This window comes from Mustela lutreola, chromosome 1, assembly GCF_030435805.1.
Source record: "Mustela lutreola isolate mMusLut2 chromosome 1, mMusLut2.pri, whole genome shotgun sequence".
Lineage (NCBI taxonomy): Eukaryota > Metazoa > Chordata > Mammalia > Carnivora > Mustelidae > Mustela > Mustela lutreola.
The window spans coordinates 22432501-22450309 of NC_081290.1; positions in this window are offsets into that span (position 1 = coordinate 22432501).

The window sequence follows — 17809 nt, forward strand, 5'->3', positions numbered from 1 at the left end:
AAGTTCACAACACAAGAGGATGGAGGGAGGAAGCCGTTTAGATAAGGGACATTGATCAGCCTTCCCTACGTTTCTCCGAGAGAGGAGGGGGTAGAAAACGATCTGGGCCAATTAGCCAAGCAACGGTTACGCCCGGAGCCACAAAAACACCTAAGTCTGAGTAAGCCCCGTGCCGTGCATTCAGACCTGTTGGGACCTGCCAGGCGCAGACCATCTGTAAATAGTGCAGCACAGCAGCATCAGGGGAGTCGGGAGGTGCTGCTACCTGCGCCTGGAAGCCAAGCACGGGGCAGTGGGGGAGGGACGCCGTGGGGCTCGAGCGCCGAGAGGACGCATCGGCTGCACAATGCTGCCATCTACCGGACAGGTCCGGGAATGAGCGGCCGGCGCGGCGCTCCCAAGATTGCCAGGGCACTTGGATGCAGAGGGAAAGGGGTCTCGCTCTACAGTAGCATGGTGGGGCGGGGCGGGCGGGTGTTCAGGCTTGACAACAGTGAGACTCACCTGACTCACATAGCGACTCAGGAAAATATGCAGGTGTTTTGTATTTTCCATCTTAAACTAACAAAGAAAAACCATACACCTGAAACCAATGTAACAATGTTAACGAACTGGAACTAAAATTTTGAAAAATAACAACAACAAAGAAGCTGCTAGAAACAGAACCACTCCCCAAATAAAAATCTCCGATGAAATGTATACAACAAAGAGTAGATCAGTCTCGGGGGTCTGGAATGGTGCGGGTGGCAGTCTTAGGGTCCAAGGGCATTCTCAGCCTTACAGATCTATGCAGTGCATGGAAAGAAGGTTTGGGTCTCGAGTCTGTGAGTTTCTCTGAGGTCAGTTTCTTCATCTCTAACGTGGCAGTAACGTTGGCCTCAAAGAAATATTCTTAGGATCAGATATGCTGGTCCTTGGAAAGAGTGTGGCAAGTGTCAAGCTACATGTCGTCACAAATGTGATCAAATGCGAACTCTGGTTCCCTATCAGAGGTGACTGAACAAAGAGTCCCACAATCAGGAGTTGTTGGTGTTGAGGGGAGACTTTAAGATTCTCCATTCCGTTTTCCCAGATACTATTTTTAGTAAAACCTGTCTTTCCTAAATGGTTCTCCCACACCATCACTAGGGAGGTTGTAAGGAAGAAATTAAATCACTTTAGTAAAAAGCATAGCTCTCCCTGAGGAGAGAAAGATGGGGGCATTAGCTTTTTGGAGTTGTATCTGTCAAATCAAAATGTATGTCAGTCTTATTTTTGGCAGCTAGACCACATGCTAGAGATTTTTGCAGTAAGCATGATTTTCCCAATATTACTTAAGAGAATACTGAGGTTCAGAGAGGTTAATTCTCCAAGGTCACCAAGCAAGGAAGCAGTAGGTATAAAACTCCCCATGGGGGAGAGAAAATCAATAAACTTTGGATAAAGCCAGCCTTGAGCATAGGCAATATACCGGCCCATCCATAATGTCATTTCAGATGCAGTATGAGGTCTTCCTTGCCTGATAAAAAGCACTTTCTCTGCCTGCTTACAAAGAATATGTTACCATTAGAGAATGATTCTTCAAGTTTAAGACATTTTTGTTTCCCCCCTTTTGAAAAGAAAATTCTCCTGAGAATGCTAATAACTTTAAGCTTTTTACATCATTTATACCTACCTAAGAAAAAGTTTATTGTATTCTTCCCCGGAGAGAAGCTTTTGATGGAGAGATGGATGAAAAACGTGTGGACAGTCTGCCTACTCACAGGAAATGAAAAGGAAAGGAACACAGAAAGGGAGGCAGGTTGCCCAAAATTGCCGATTTCATTATTTTACCTAGAATTTTGGCTTTGATGATAGGAGGTGGTTTTGGTGCCAAAACATCACAGACTGAAAAAAACAAAGTTTGTTGGAGGACTCACATTTCCTCATTTCAACACTTAGTGGAAAACTACAGGAATCATGGTGTAAGTGTGGTACTGGCACAAGGCTTGACATAGAGAGAAATAGAATAAAATTGAGAGTTGAAAATAAACCTTAACATTTATGGCCAATTGATTTTTGACCAGGATGCCAAGACAATTCATTGGGAGGGAAAATGGTCTTTTCAACAAACGGTGCTGGGAAAACTGGATAACCACATGTAAAAGAATGAGGTTGGGCCCTTCAGTCACACTATATGAAAAACTTAACCCCCTGTGGATTACAGACTTAAACATCACAGCCAAATCTATCAAACTCTTAGAAGAGAAGATAGGAGTCAATCTTCATGAACTCAAGTTAGGCAGACTTCTTAGCTATGACATAAAAGCACAAGGAACAAAAGTAAAAATAGATAAATTGGACTTAAATTTTTAAACTTTACTTCAGGGGTGCCTGGGTTAGGTATCCGACTCTTGATTTCAGCTTAGGTCATGATCTTAGGGTTGTGAGATAGAGCTCTGTGCTGGGCGTTTTGGGCTTGGAATCTGTTTTAAGATTTTCTCTCCCTCTCTCTCTGCCCCTCCCCTAAGTTTGCATGTGCACATGTGTGTGTGTGTGTGCACGCGCACACACACGCGCTCTCTCTCTCTCTCTCAATAAATAAAAAAGAAAAAAAAAACATTACATAAATATTTGTTGAATGAATGAAGCATGACCCCAGGAGACTTTTTCATTAACATCAAGCTGCCAAGTCCCCTGTGAGCACTCAGTTACGACCGTGCTTACCTGAGTATGAAATATCACCCATGCTGTGAACTACCTGTTAAATGTCAAGGTCCAGAGGCACCTGGCTGGCTCAGTCGGAAGAGCACGCAAATCTCGATTTCAGGGTTGTGAGTTTGAGACCCACATTGGATATAGAGGTGACTTACATAAATAAAACTTAAAAAAAAAATATGTCAAGATCCAAAGCAGATAACCTGCCCCATCACCACCAGCAACAGTGATATCAAATAAAGAAGCCAAAGCTAAAAATAGAGTAAAGGCATTTAAAGATGCAGGTGAATATGGAGTGATCCAATAGAACCGTAATGTGAACCATGTGGGGATGTTGAATGTTCCAGGAGCAGCGATTTTATAAAAATTAAGAAACAGGGGCACACAACTGGGTGGCTCAGTCAGTTAAGCAGCTGCCATCGGCTTGGGTCATGATCCCAGGTTCGTGGGATCGAGTCCCGCATTAACTCCCTACTCAGTGCAGAGTCTGCTTCTCCCCCCTCCTCCGCCTGCTACTCCCCCTGTTTGTGCTCTCTCTTTTTCTCTCTCTCTGTCAAATAAATTAAAATCTTTTTTAAAATGAAGAAATAGCAGGTCAATATAACTTTAATAAAATATTTTCTAAATTATGATTTTTGGGGTGCCTGGATGGCTCAGTGGGTTAAGCCGCTGCCTTCGGCTCGGGTCGTGATCCCAGAGTCCTGGGATCGAGCCCCACGTCGGGGCTCTCTGCTCAGCGGGGAGCCTGCTTCCTCCCCTCTCTCTCTCTGCCTGCCTCTCTGTCTGCTTGTGATCTCTGTCAAATAAATAAATAAAATTAAAAATAAATAAATAAATAAATTATGATTTTTAAAAATAATTATTTTACCCAACATATCAAAATGTCATTTCAACATATAATCCATATAGAAACTGTGAGTGAGGTAACTTACCTTCTTTCATACTAAGCCTTTGAAATTCACACTCACCGCTCACCTGGGTGTGGACCAGCCACATTCCCAGTGCTCCGTAGCCACACGTGGCTCCTGCCAGCGCCATCTAGAGGCAGCAGCATGATGTCCCACCACTTCCCAGTAAGAATGGTTGGCGTCTCTAAAGCCTTGCTTCTTCAGTGAGCCTGAACAAGTCTCCATGGGATTCAATGTCCATGTCCCTGGGTCTTCTCTGATTTGAGAAAAATCAGAACCAGGGTCACTGTGAACCCCAAGTAATGGAGCCAGATGGGGCCAAGACTCAGGACCTGCTATTCACAACTGGTAAGACTTGGGGCAAACCACTCAGTCTCTCAAGGGGCTGATATCCTCCCAAATGAAATGTAGATCCTGCCCAAGGACCTTCAGAACGCCAGCCTGAACTCCCAGAACATGGAACTCGTTTGGGGTCCTACTACGGGCTGCTTCGGCAGAATGGCTGAGGCTTAACTTTAGAAAAAGAAGGAAATTGGGGTGCTGGGGTAGCTCATTCAGTTAAGTGACTGACTCTTGATTTCAGCTCAGGTCATGAGATGGAGCCCTGTGTCGGGCTTCACACTCAGTGAGGAATCGGCTGGAGAGTCTCTCTTTCCCTCTCCTCACACCCCTCCCTGCTCATTCACACGTGTGTGTGCACACGCTCTCTTGCTCTCTAAAAAGAAAAATAAATAAAATGGTTATTTAAAAAAACAAAAAAGAAGAAGAAGGAAATTCTACAATATATGACAATATGGATGGATCTTGAGGACATTATGCTAAATGACATAAACCAGACACAGAAAGACAATTACTGCACGAATCCACTTACATAAGGAATCTAAAACTGTCGGATTCCTAAAATGCCAAAACTGGAATGGTGGTTGCCAGGAGCTAGAGGAAGGGGGAAGTGGATCATTATTAATCAACAGGCATAAAATGTCAGCTAATGAGTAAGTTTAACTTTTTACCAAAATTGGATTTTTCTTTCAACGGCTGAGCTGAGGCTTCAAAGGGGAACTGCCGCTTTCCTGGGGCTTCATGAGACCCAGGAGGGAGGCCAGCCCAGGAGAGGCCACTATGCAGTGGATTTCAAGTGGCAGTCCATGGAGGGAGCTGGTGCTCCTTTCCAGCCCAGACACGGGAGACTTCACAAAGAACCGATCAACCGCCAGAACACAGAATGGGGGGCATTCTCTACAATGTGGCCGAGCAACGCACATGCTCGCACTCTCTCTGCCTTTCGTACCATCCCAGAGGCTCAGAGACATGTGGGCCGGGACACTTACAGACGCCAGCATCCCCAGAGAATGAGGCCAAGGTCAGTCATAGTAGGAGGACAATCCCAAACCCAGCAGGAGCCCGCATAGCTGCTTCCCATCCTCTGCCCATCGTCTGGTTTCCCATCGCGTGCCCCCCTTCAAATTTCCATCAGAGCAGCTGCTGCATGTCATAGCCATAAAGAAAGCTAAACGTTCTCCCATTGTCTAATTTATGCATTGGGTTCCAAGAACACTTGACATTAACCTCCTCCCAAATATTACCAAATTCATATCCCCATTCATGATGTCAGCCTCTTTGAAAGGTAACAAGGAAAAGAAACAAGCTTGAATGGCTTTTTTTTTTTTTTTTTTTTTTTTTTTTTGGCTGTCCATAGCATTCTTGGAAATCTGTTAGCGAGGCGCCAACGCCTTCTCCCCTATTGTTAGCACCAGCTGGCCGGCCACGGGCTGATGGCACACTTGCCAGGGCCTGTGTTGCTCTCTATTGCAGAATCCAACCTGGCAGCTTTCTGCTCTCTGCTCTCTGCTAAAGTAAAAGAGGGGTCATGGGTAACTGGGAAATTATCTGAAGGAGATTTAAAAAAATGTTTAAGATAGTTCCTGTTTAAATGGAACCATACAGGAGGGCCGCTGAAGCAGGGACCCTTTCTAAGCGCCCCTCCTAGGCAGCTACACACCCTCAGGACAGCTGGGCAGGATGGGTTTGGAGGAAGCAGGTACAAGACAAGCAGACAGATGGAGGACGGAAAGAAGGTGGAGAAAAGGTGAAAAAGGGGATGGTTCTGATGCAGGGAGGTGTGTTTGTTAAATGCCTACGTGGGAGACGTGTAGGTGAGCCACTCAGCCTTCGGGAAGATGCTTGCTGCTTCCCTGCAGGAATGCGGCCAGCAGCCAGCCTCCAGATGCTATCGCAAGCAGTGGGGGTGGGGGGTAGGGGGATCCTGCCTCATACAGGAGGGACCCCTTCCCAGGGCAGCCACATCTGGCGGCTAAGTGAGGCAGGGACCCGCCACCATGGCCCCTTATAGGATCACGCGTCTGGACGGCACTCATCTTGGGACTCCTGGGTCCCCTGAGGCTTTGCAGGGCTGGCACTGTGTCTCAGCCTCTCTTTCTTCCTCCTCGCATGGGAGCTGATCCCAGTAAATGCCTGGACCCCAAACTCCATTTCAGCCTCCTCTTCTGAAAACCCAAACTGCAGTGGCCTGGATTTGAGCATACTAGATGTTTGACATATGTTGCCCCTCTTAAGGTGTACTGTTGTGTATAAGATACCGTGTTGGTACATAGAAATACATAATATATAGTATACAGTATATGTAACATTGTGTATGGTATAATATTGTATAGTGCACGTATCTGTAATATATGGACATGGACACATATTATTATTCCCCTTTTACAGCTGAGGACACCAATGCTCTGAGAGGTTGAGTCACTTGCCCTTGGCTCACACGGTGGCAGGAGCAGGGTTTCAGAAGGCCAGACTCTCGAGTGAACTGCTGGTGACCTACAGTGTACCAGAAAGGCAGGGAAAGGGCGAGCCCTTCTCAGGGAAGAGCAGAGATGGGAGAGAAATTATAGTCACCTTACGGCGACCTTTGGAACATACCCTGTACCCAAAATACTCCTTCTACCTGGCCAACTGCTGGCTACACTCCCTTTCTCTCCAAAATTGGTGAGAAACTAGAACATATAAATCCTGAGAAGAGAATTGCTTCTCCTTACTGTAGTCACATGGTTGAGCCAGCCAGCCCCAGCCCCCCTCCCGGTCACCCCCCTCCGCCGCTGTCATCCCTGCTTCGTCTCCCTGCTCTCCTGTTGCCCTAGATCCCTGCTATCATGAGAGAAGTGATATGACAAACTACCTCCTTCAGAGTGACACGCAAATGACAATGCGTGTACACGGGGCGGGGCGAGATAATTCAGGACGCAGCTAATGTTTAACCTGAGCACTGGGGTTCCCGATTGGAGAGCTATTTAAGGCAGGAGGAGCATGACCTGTGCTGTCGCTTTGCAGATTTGTGTTTGGAAGTCCAATACTCCCAAAGCTGTTGATCTCTTTCTGGTTCTGTTGCCCATAATTGAGATAAGGTAGACAATGGTCCTTTAGAAATCGTCTCGTGGTAAAAGTAGCTATTCTTTACACGGATATGGTTAACATAGATATTTTCTAAAAGCCAAAGCAGGGTTCTTCATTAAGCAACATCATGAAACCCTAGTCTCTAAATATAACAATTAAGGGAGGTCTTTTTGATACAAATAAATAAAATCACTTGAAATCCGATTTTACTAGTCCTTTCAGTAAGCTCTTAATCAAAACAATGTGCCACTTTGGAACAGGGTTATTTTGAGTTAAAGGCAACTGGGGGTTGAGAGATGTAAGAAGTTCTCTGCCTTCCCCTTACCTGCCTAAGAGCAGGGCGTAGATTCCTCTTTGTGTTTCCCTCCCCTCCAGCAGTCACCCCCACCAGCCAGAGAATTCTCTGTTTTTTTTATTGAAGTATAGTTGACATAGAATTTTTGAGAAGAGCTGAGAAAAGCATTATCACGCTGTGATGAGTTTGCGTAAACAGATCTTACTAAAATAAGCTTGATGTTCCATTAGTTCCCCCATATATTTCCTAGTTACTCCCCCACCTTTGGTCATGCTTTGAAGCCTGTTGGGGACGGTTATTGAAAAGATGTGACCGCCAAATGACCCATGAGTGGGACCCAAGCAGTTGGAGGCTCTGCCTCCCCTTCTCTGCCCTTGGAAGATAAGTTCTGATCGCCTTCCCGGTTCCCAGAGGCCACTCCAAGGACACAGCCTTGAGATAGGGATGTGGTATTGTGAACACCTGCAGAGTAGGCGTGACTAAGCCCGGGTAAGGCCTCTTTGTAACATTAAAGATCTAGCGGGCGGGCGCAGGGAGCTAACCTTCCATTCTTTTCGCTGCACAAGATAAGCTTATTAAAACCTGCCACCTACCAACCTGGAGTGGCCTGCCTCTTTCTTCCCTCTCTATGGGGCCCAGGGAAACGGACTCTTTTCTCTTGTCAGTCTTTTATTACATTATTTTTATAAGATTTATTTATTTATTTATTTATTGGGGAGGGGAGAGAGAGAGACTCTCAAGCAGACGGCCAGCTGAGAGCAGAGCCCCACACAGGGCTGGATCCCACAACCCCGAGATCGTGACCTGAACCAAAATCAAGAGTCAGATGCTTAACTTACTGAGCCACCCAAGGCGCCCCATACAGGCATCTTTTTATTCAAGCCAGAGAGCCCTTTGGATTACTCTGGAGTTTCCCTCTGCCGAGGCTCCAGATTTACTCTGCCTCACAATGCAGGCTCTTGTTCTTTACTTCAAAGAAAAACACTTTGTGAATCATCGGTCTACTGGAAGGCAAAACCCGTCATCTTCTGGGCTTTCTCTAGGAGCGTAAACCCTTGAGACACATGGACAAACTACCAGCCTGGCAGTGGAGAGGTTTGGGTCCTTTTCTAACCCTGTTCTATGACTTTCGCAATAACCAGTCTGGAGCCCAGTATCCTTACAGAGGGAAAGGTAGAGAAGCAGAAAAGTGGGCTCCAACTCCAAATCCTTCTCGCTCTCAGAGTCACCCCAGCCCCTTGATCTCTAAGTTTCAATTTCCCCATCTATAAGCTGAGGGGAAGGGAAATTGACTAGACCAGCGCATCCCAAGGTGTGGTCCTGCCTCTCCTACCACCCCACCCCAGCAGCAGCGGCAACATTTGGGAATTTATTAGAAATGCAAATGTATGGGCTTGCAGAGACCTAAGCACTAATCAGAATCTCTGGGATGCAGCCCAGAGACCTGTTTTAGTAAACTCTTCAGGTGATTCTCACTCAAATTCAAGAACCACTGGAGAAAGGATTTCACAGTTTTCTTCCCCATTAGAAACCCTTAAACTCTTTTCCCCCAACTTTAAGATCTCGCCCCCTCCCTCTCTCTTTCTTTCTCTTAAGAACAAAACAAAAAACCTGCTCCAAACTTGTCTCTCCACAGACTACTAACTTCAAGGGACTTAAAATAAAATTTGCATTCAGTCATTTCCATAGCAACCTTAACAAAACCATAGAGATGCTTTTGCTCTTTAAAATACCTGCTACTTCTTTTAAAGGGACTGTGTTCCTTTTTCACTTACAAATCCAATCTTATGTAAGGATAGCTCTTAAAAACATCTCAGTAGCACATAATTACACTCCCAACTAGCAGAACAAAGATGTCATTTAAATCATACCGCTTAATTGATCCTATATTCCAGCTCTTCTAAAGGCCAACCCTCAAGATGGAACACAATCTAAGATCCTAAATCTGCAGGAAAGAATCTGTCTCCGTAACAGTCGTCCGCACACCATTATTGATTTCATACTCTATCCACTGACCCTGCTTCCAGAAATTACTGCCGGATCTACCTGGTGAGCCACCCTCGTGCACTCTCAGACCATGAATTTCTGGTGCAGTTAATTGAGCACCCAGCTCCAGGTTTGGCCCACAAAAACCTTCCTGGCCCTGGACACATGACCCATGTCATTCAGAGGTAGGAACATGACCCATAGAAAACAATGAGATATTGACGGAAACTTCTGGGATATACACGTGTGACATTTCTTCCTGGACTAGAGCGTGAATTGATGACCCCTAGAACTCCACAGCCGTTTTAATTCCATGGCGGGAGACTTGTCGGAGATGGAGCCACTGAACAGGTGGAACCATGAGGCCAGGAGAGTGGAAGTGGGGCCAGATATCATTTCTGAGCCTGTCTCCGACAATGCCTGGAAGCAGCTCCCCTCTCTGGACCTTTTGGTCAAAAGCCCATTAAATTTCCTTTACTCACTTTGGGTTGACTTTCCTATCACCTCTGACCAGAAACATTTTAATGGATACAGAATATAAATTAATGCATCTTTGGGTAGGCAACTTGTCAGTGTCTCTAAAAAAAAATTTCCCTGTGCATAGCGCTTGTCCTAGAAATTTTACTTCCAGAAATATACTCTTCAGAAATACTCTCACAGTTTTGGAAATACACACACACACACACACACACACACACACACACACATTCATGAAGTTCATTGAAGTATTGTTTTCACAGCAAAGAGTTGGAAGCAGCCTAGTGTCATTTGATAGAGGAATGGACCAAGAAATCTTGTTGCATCTGTACCATGGGACACTGTGGTGTCATTAAAATGAATGAGGTAGGGGCGGTTGGGTGGCTCAGTCGGTTAAGTGGCTGCCTTAGGCTTGGGTCATGATCCCAGGGTCCTGGAATCAAGCCCCATATCGGGCTCCCTGCTCACCAGGGGAGTCTGCTTCTCCCTCTCCCTCTGCTCCTCCCTCTGCTCATGCTCTCTTTCTCTCTCTCTCTGTCAAATAAATAAATAAAATATTTTTAAAAATAAATAAATAAATGGAAGAGGTACATCAATATAATGATGTTAAAAAAATTCAAATATCAGGGCTCCTGGGTGGCTCAGTGGGTTAAAGCCTCTGCCTTCAGCTCAGGTCATGATCCCAGGGTCCAGCATCTGGCTCTCTGCTCATCAGGGAGCCTGCTTCCCCCTCTCTCTCTCTGCCTACTTGTGATCTCTGTCAAAAAAATAAATAAAATATTTTTTAAAAATTCATATATCTATTGATAAGTAACAATTAGCAGTTCCAAAGAGTATTTTTATACTCTACTGGAAGCAAGAGGTATGAATATACGAATTGAAAAGGTCTGGAAGGATCAAACGGTCAATTCCATGGAGTGGGATAAGGGGACATTTATTTTAAAGCATTTTACATTGTTAAATTTTTACCTCTTATATAAACTACTTTGGTAAATAATAGAACAAAAGAAAGAAAGAAAAGAAAAACACTAAAAATACAGTGAGTTGTACTTTCTTCAGCAAACACTTAATCAGTGCCTACTGTATGCTTGGCTCTAGGCCAGGCTCTGCATATCCAGAGATGGACCTCAGTGTGAAGATAACACTCAGTGATCTATCTGTGCCATAGGGTAACTGTGCCTCACCTACTATTTTGAAGATTTGGCCATAATGAATCAGAGACTAACTCCATCTCATAAAAGTAAACATGGGTTTTAGTATGTGTCTAGTAAAGTTATTACCACTAAGTTACCATTCAGTGCTATCAGGAAATTTCTTAGTTGCATTTTACAACTAACTAGTCTTTCAAGGACTCCCAAAAACCCCAGAGCTCCTGGAAATGGTTATGAGACTGGTGGAAAAGCCAATAGTTGGCATAGCCTTGAACCCTACTGGCCCCATAAACACTTGCGTTTACTTTGTGAAACAGGCAAATGAGTTTTTGATTAAAAGAACATCTCAAAAACGAAAATCAATAGGATTCCTATGTGCTGGGCTCTGCACCTCCTGAAAACTGACCCATGACCACCAATTCATGTCCCAGAGACCACCAGACACCCTCTGTGGAGGGAGAGTGTGTAGTGGTTTCTAGACAGCACTGGATTCCTTCTAGCAACGGAAAGATTTTAGCACACCTGTTTTATCCCCACCCCTGGGCAACCCAGTTTCCATGAAGCAATGAACTATTCACCACTCTCTTAACTATGAATCAGATCATTTGTTTACTTATGCCCTTGCCACTGCACTGTTAACTCCATGGACCATGTCAGGGGTACCTGGGTGGATCAGTCAGTTAAGCATCCGCCTTTGGCTCAGAGCATGATCTCAGGGTCCTGGGATTTAGCCCCTCATCAGGCTCCCTGCTTCTCTCTCTCCCTCTGCTGCTCCTTCTGCTTGTGTGCTCTCTCGCTCTCTCTCTCTGTCAAATAAATAAGTAAAATCTTTAATAAAAGAGAGAGAGAGAGAGAGAGAGAAGGACCATGTCTATCCTTCTATTTCCATCTCTAGCACAGGGTCTGACATGTAACAAGGACTCAGTGAACATCGTTGAATTAATTAATAACCTATTCTGTAGTCAAACCATTTTTATAGATTTTTTAAAGTGAAGTGTAGCATTTTCACTTCCCTTCTCTGAGCTGTACTACAAGAAGACTAAGAACTATAAATTAAGAAGCAAATGAGATGGTGCATACGGAACCTTCTGTAAATTTCAGAGTCCTACACAGATCTCGGTGAGTAGTACTCAGGAAACTGGGTAATGTCTAAGGAATTGCTCCATCATGTTCCTAACTTAATAGTCGACTTCGAAAATGAAGATCGTGGAGCAGTAAACACTTCAATACATGGGTTAAAGTATGTTTTTCTTTATGTATTTTTTAGAAACCTGCCTCATTTGTGCATTCATGATGTTAACAAAGAAAAAACATCATGGGGATGGGGGATGGTGATCAACCCCAATCCTAAAGTCAAAGACTTTTAGAGGTAGATAAGACATGGGTCAAGTATTGCACTTCTATCCCCTGAGAGATGCAAAATCTAAGTCTATAACAGTAGAGTGACTTGGCTGGTGTCACCCAGCTAATTTTTCAAAGAACCAGGAGAAGATCCATTATCTCCTGGCTGACATTCTTCCTCTAAATCGTGCCAGGTCTGAAATTCTGATTGTGCTGGTTATTGTCAGACAATGGCTGGCATCTGGCTTTTCACTGTAAAATCAATACCTCAATGCAAAAGTTAAATCAACATTACACTGAGTGTCAGTGATAACAAATTAAGCTGCTTTAAGCTCAACAAATATAGCTTTTTCTTTGCCTACTTTTTCTTTCCCTCTCTCCTCCTTCTCTTCCATGCACCAAACTTGCACCTATCCTGGACACACCAATGCAACTGGCAATTCAGAAAGATTCAGCAGCAAAATGCCAGTCAGAGCAAAGCCCTGTTCTCAGCCACAGGAAGAAAGCAGTTGAAAATGCTGGGCATTCAAGTCACAAAAGATATGATTTCTGCCTGGGATTGTCCGATAACAGAAATGAATGATGGTTCTTTGCCTGAAAATACATATTGATTGTTGGCTGCGGATTTCACCATGTTTAATGCAGAAGTCACCATCCTTCAAATGTGTGTGAATTGAAGTTGCTGTTGCCTCTTTCTTACAGGATGATTTGTAGCAAGAGACGAGACAAAGCAGGAGAAATGTCTACATCTGGGTCAGGCTGGACATCCTCCAGCCAATTTTCCACCCTGGATTATTTGATCTTCACTTCTATGGTGCCAGTTGATTGCACACAAAGGGCAGATGGATTGCCTGCATTTCGCTAAAATGGAGGGGCCCTGGTATTCTTTAAAAGCTTTGGCAGAACTGAACTCCGTAAAGATCACCCCATATTCCCAGGCCAAGCCACCATTTAACAACTTAAATCTCTAGCGGCCTGACCTCGCCTGCTTTCTGCTCTGCTGGCCTGTGAATGGGACCAAATAGAAACTGGCACAGAAGCTGGGGGTCATCACCTCTCCCCGAGCCAGACCAAACTTCCTCCTAGCTGCTCGAATGCAGCCGTAGCTCCTTGCCTCAATTTCTGTGCTTAAAAAGCATTAGGCTTTGCGAACTAATGTAGCTACCAAAATTCCTGCGGAAGATAGTTGACTCATCATTCTTGGTCAACTGAGGAAGAGATCTGTCTTCCCAAGCATCAGTTTCATGCAGCTCACAACTTGAAGACCTCAGAGTCTAGTGAGCTCAGAGATTCTAAGTAGGAAGTTTCTTATAGTATAGAATTCAAGGGCTCCTAAAAGTTTCCCCAACCCAACATCCTTCCCCAACAGCCTATTATGATATCAAAAATCTCACCATTATAAATCTGTTTCATCAGAGTTCTATCAAATGAGGGTCTCTAAGTGGCCTTTGTAAAAATTCTAGAACCACTAAGAACACTAAATATTAGCTCCACCTTAGCAGAAATGTCTTCCAAGTTGACAGGCACTGAGCAAAAGGCTCAGTGTACGAAACATCCAGATTGGGGAGACACCTGGGGGACAGTAAGAGAGTCACAGACTGGAAATGCAGAACGGTGCCAGAAATTTCCAGTTTAGCCCAGGATCAGCTCAAGGAACACACCAATCTGGTTTATAAGAGAAATCAGTCCCAGTGAACTGTTCTGAAGAAGCCAGTAGTAAAATTCCAGAGGACATTCCCGGGAAGAGGTTTTTCATGCCTTTCCAGCTCTGTAACTCAATTCATTGCTTTCTCCTAGGTGCCTAATGAGGGATACAGGACCGGCGCCTAGACACATGGAGGATTTGAAGAGGAGAAACATACTTTTCAGTATAACTGAGTGTCATTAAAAAGGTTTTTAATGCCTTATATAGCCAGCGAGACAAATTAGTTGACTTCACCTTGTTTTTTTTAAAAGTATAAAATATTGCCATTAGAGCAGCACCAAAAAAAATCCCATTAGATATACCAATGCTTTATCATTGCTGTCAGTTCTTGCGTTATCTAACTAATGACTTAATCATCTTTCTCCTTCCCCAAGTTAGAACGGAGTTGGTTACCCCCTACTCAGTTGAGACTTAGGCTATGCATGTGGTCATGGCCTCTTTATTATCTCTTCCCAGAAAAGTCTCTACTGCCTGAAATTCTTCTACTCTTTATGGATCCTGTATTGCCAGAGTTGGCACATTCACTAACTTTCCTTTATGGCTTGTTTTATGCGACCTTTACAGAGGGTCAGACTGTATAAGGCCACACAGTATGGAGGTCATTCTAAACATATACATGTGCCCACCTACCTCATGTGGATCTATTTTACTCTGATTTCTAATACTAACTGAAACAATTTACTTCTTGCATTTTAGGGCCACCAGATTCATCTGAGATTATCCAATGGAACTATCTCAGTACTCGCTGGTCTCTGAGGAAACCTGCCTAGGAATAAACCCTCCCGACTCTCTCCTCTCAAGCTTTGGATGTGCTTACCTCATTATCCATCATCTTCCTTCACACCTTCTCGGGATAAATGCTATGCCACTTCCCTTTTGAGAAAACCACCTCAACTTTCTCTTGGTTTTGTCCATTTTGCCTCCCACTATATCTTGAAATCCTAACTTTCTACCCCATGTCGTTGTAACACTCCCTTTCCTCCACCTACTTTTATACTCTAAATGTGCACCTGGCTCCCCAAATTAAAAGAACATCTCAATTCTCTCTCCATGTAGAAAGAGAAAGACTAACTCAATGACTAAACTTTATGTTCCTTAGACCAGTGCCAGTCGCATGGTGGACACTCACATGTGATCCTTCTCTCCACCAGCTATGCCTCAGCATTCCAGCCGAGCTGGATGGCGCAGCATAGTGGGAAGGGCAAAGGCGGACCTTCAGAGTCAGGCGGATCGTGGTGTGCCTCTCAGCTCTCCCACTTACCATTGGATTTAAATAAGGGTGTGGGGCATTGACAATGTGGTGGGTCTTGGGATCGAGCCCCACATCGGGCTCTCTGCTCAGCGGGGAGCCTGCTTCCTCCTCTCTCTCTGCCTGCCTCTCTGCCTACTTGTGATCTGTCAAATAAATAAATAAAATCTTTTAAAAAAAAAAAAAGAATCAATGTGGGGTTTTTCCCTCTTCCACCATCAGGGGTAGAGACCATGATCTCAATGATCATTGCATCTATCTCCAGTCCCAAGAGACACACCTGGCGTATAGAAGCCACTTACTATGTATTTGTTGCGTTAACATGCAACAGAGAACAAACATGACGATATCAGACCCCATGGACATATTGGAGGGAGCAGAAAAGGGTAAGGCAGAGAGTATCATGATCACCACAGACAAAAATGGTAAGAAACTAAAGATTGCCAGAACAAGGGACTCTTGACACTTGATTCCCTAGTCCTTTTTTATTTTAAAGTTTTTAAATATTTTATCTATTTATTTGAGGGATCGAGAGAGCACAAGCAAGGGAAGCCGCAGAGGGAGAAGCACTCTCTCCACTGAGCAGAGAGCCGAATGCAGGGTGTGATCCCAGGACCCTGGGATCATGACTTGAGCTGAAAGCAGACTCTTAACCAACTGAGCCACCCGGAAGCCCCCCGCCCCAGTCCTTCTTTAAGGAGATTCCTATTAAAAACTTTTTGAATGACCCTATAATTTTGATGGGGGCATTTTTAGTCATAAAATGTTTTTTGGGTTTTTGTGTGTGTGTGTTTTTTTTTTTTTTTAGTCTTAAAATGTTTTTATGTCAATCCTTCCTTTTGCCAGAAATGAGTAAGAATTTTAAACTTCCTTGGTTGGGTAGAAAGAGAAGAGACGGAAGAAACTACAGGAGGATCAATTATCTGAGAGAACACTGAGGAAACCTATTCAGGCCTGGAATCCCAGAAACTCAAAGGCATCTCATCTTAGGTCCAGACTGAAGACGGATGTAAGTTCCCCTAAGGAAGGTTCCTTCTAACCCTTCTGAAAAAGTGTTCTTGAGTGAGTCTCTGCCCCTTTGCCTTGGATGTTTTGAAATTAGGTAGCATTTTATACTCCCTAATTTTAGCATTTATTTGTTTTGGTGAAAGAGTGTACAGAGAGTTGCAGAAGAGAGTCCAGATATTATTAGCAACTAGAAGCTCCACATGATTATTGAGCAAAAGACGGCTGACCAACACTCTCCCTGTGGAAGAGAATTTGCTGTCACAGAAAGAAGGAACACTTTGGTAACCCAGAGCCTCTGAGGCTGCACCTAAGGCATCCGTCCCAAGTTCCAACAGCCAGAAGGAAGGCCTTGATCAGAGAGAATCATCATCACAGAGACAAAGCTAATGATGACACCGAGGGCCGTTACCAGGAGAAGCCAGGGGCTAGCGAGTTTCCACCTACGTGAAAAGAACATGACATTTTCCGAAGTGCTTGCTTGCTCTCCTTGGAGGAGCAAAAGAGAGCAAATCTGAAATACTATCAGTTCCCATTTTTTAAAAACAATACAATCTGCCGAGGGGGGGGAAAAATAAAACAATAGATTCTGAAGATAAGAATATGAATTTTTAAAATCCTCTTCTTGGCTTTTCTTCTTCGTGATCCAAATAAAATGGAGTATTTTGTGGTCAGTTGCAATACAGCTTTGCATGCAAAAGAATCCAAAAGAAAATATTGAGAATCAATTTAAATCTTTCTAGAATGTCTCCTGAAGAGAAAATAAAGGGTGTTCGGTGGTAGGACACTAGGGAAAGCCCCTTTAAGTCTTTTTTCCCCCATATTTCCCCCCAGCAGCTCCACACAAAAACTCCGTCTTTCTTCTTCTCCCTCCCAACCAGACCAGGGGCTCAGAGATCTGTTCTGTTCTTCCAATAGCTCCGGGCTCTTTCCGCTGCAGGTCAGACCTGTCTCTCTCTGCCTTCCAGCTCTTTGGGCCTCACATCTCCACAATTAGCACAACCAACACTAGTTCAAGCCTCCTTAGAAAAGGAGAGCAGGGAAAGCTGTGGTTATTTATACATTAATACTTTTCAAGGTCACCGACTCTATCATACCTGTACTTTCTAAAAATTTTTAATGAACATGTGTAACTTTGCAATCAGAAAAAAAGGCCATGTTACCTTTTTTCAGTAAAACATAGAGTATCCTTAAAATAGAATATCTTAGGGGCACCTGGGTGGCTCAGTCAGTTAAGTGTCTACCTTGGGCTCAGGTCATGATCCCAGGGTCCTGGGATGGAGCCCCACGGCATTGCATGGGGCTCCCTGCTCAGCGGGGGAGGCTGCTTCTCCCTCTCCCTCTGCCCCTCCCCCCGCTCATGCACCCTCTCTCTCTCTCTCTCTAATAAATAAGTAAAATCTTTCAAAATAAATTAGAGTATTCTAAAAGAGTGATGCCCAGATTTTAAATCTTATAATCAAGTGCAATTTTAATAAAAAATCCTGGGGATTAACACAGGGCTAATAATTTTATATTTTGCTCCCCAAAAGGATTATTTTTTAAATCTGCTATCCTCGTCATTTCATAAAAGAGAGAGTATTTTAACAACCTGAACAGCAGAGTAGGCAC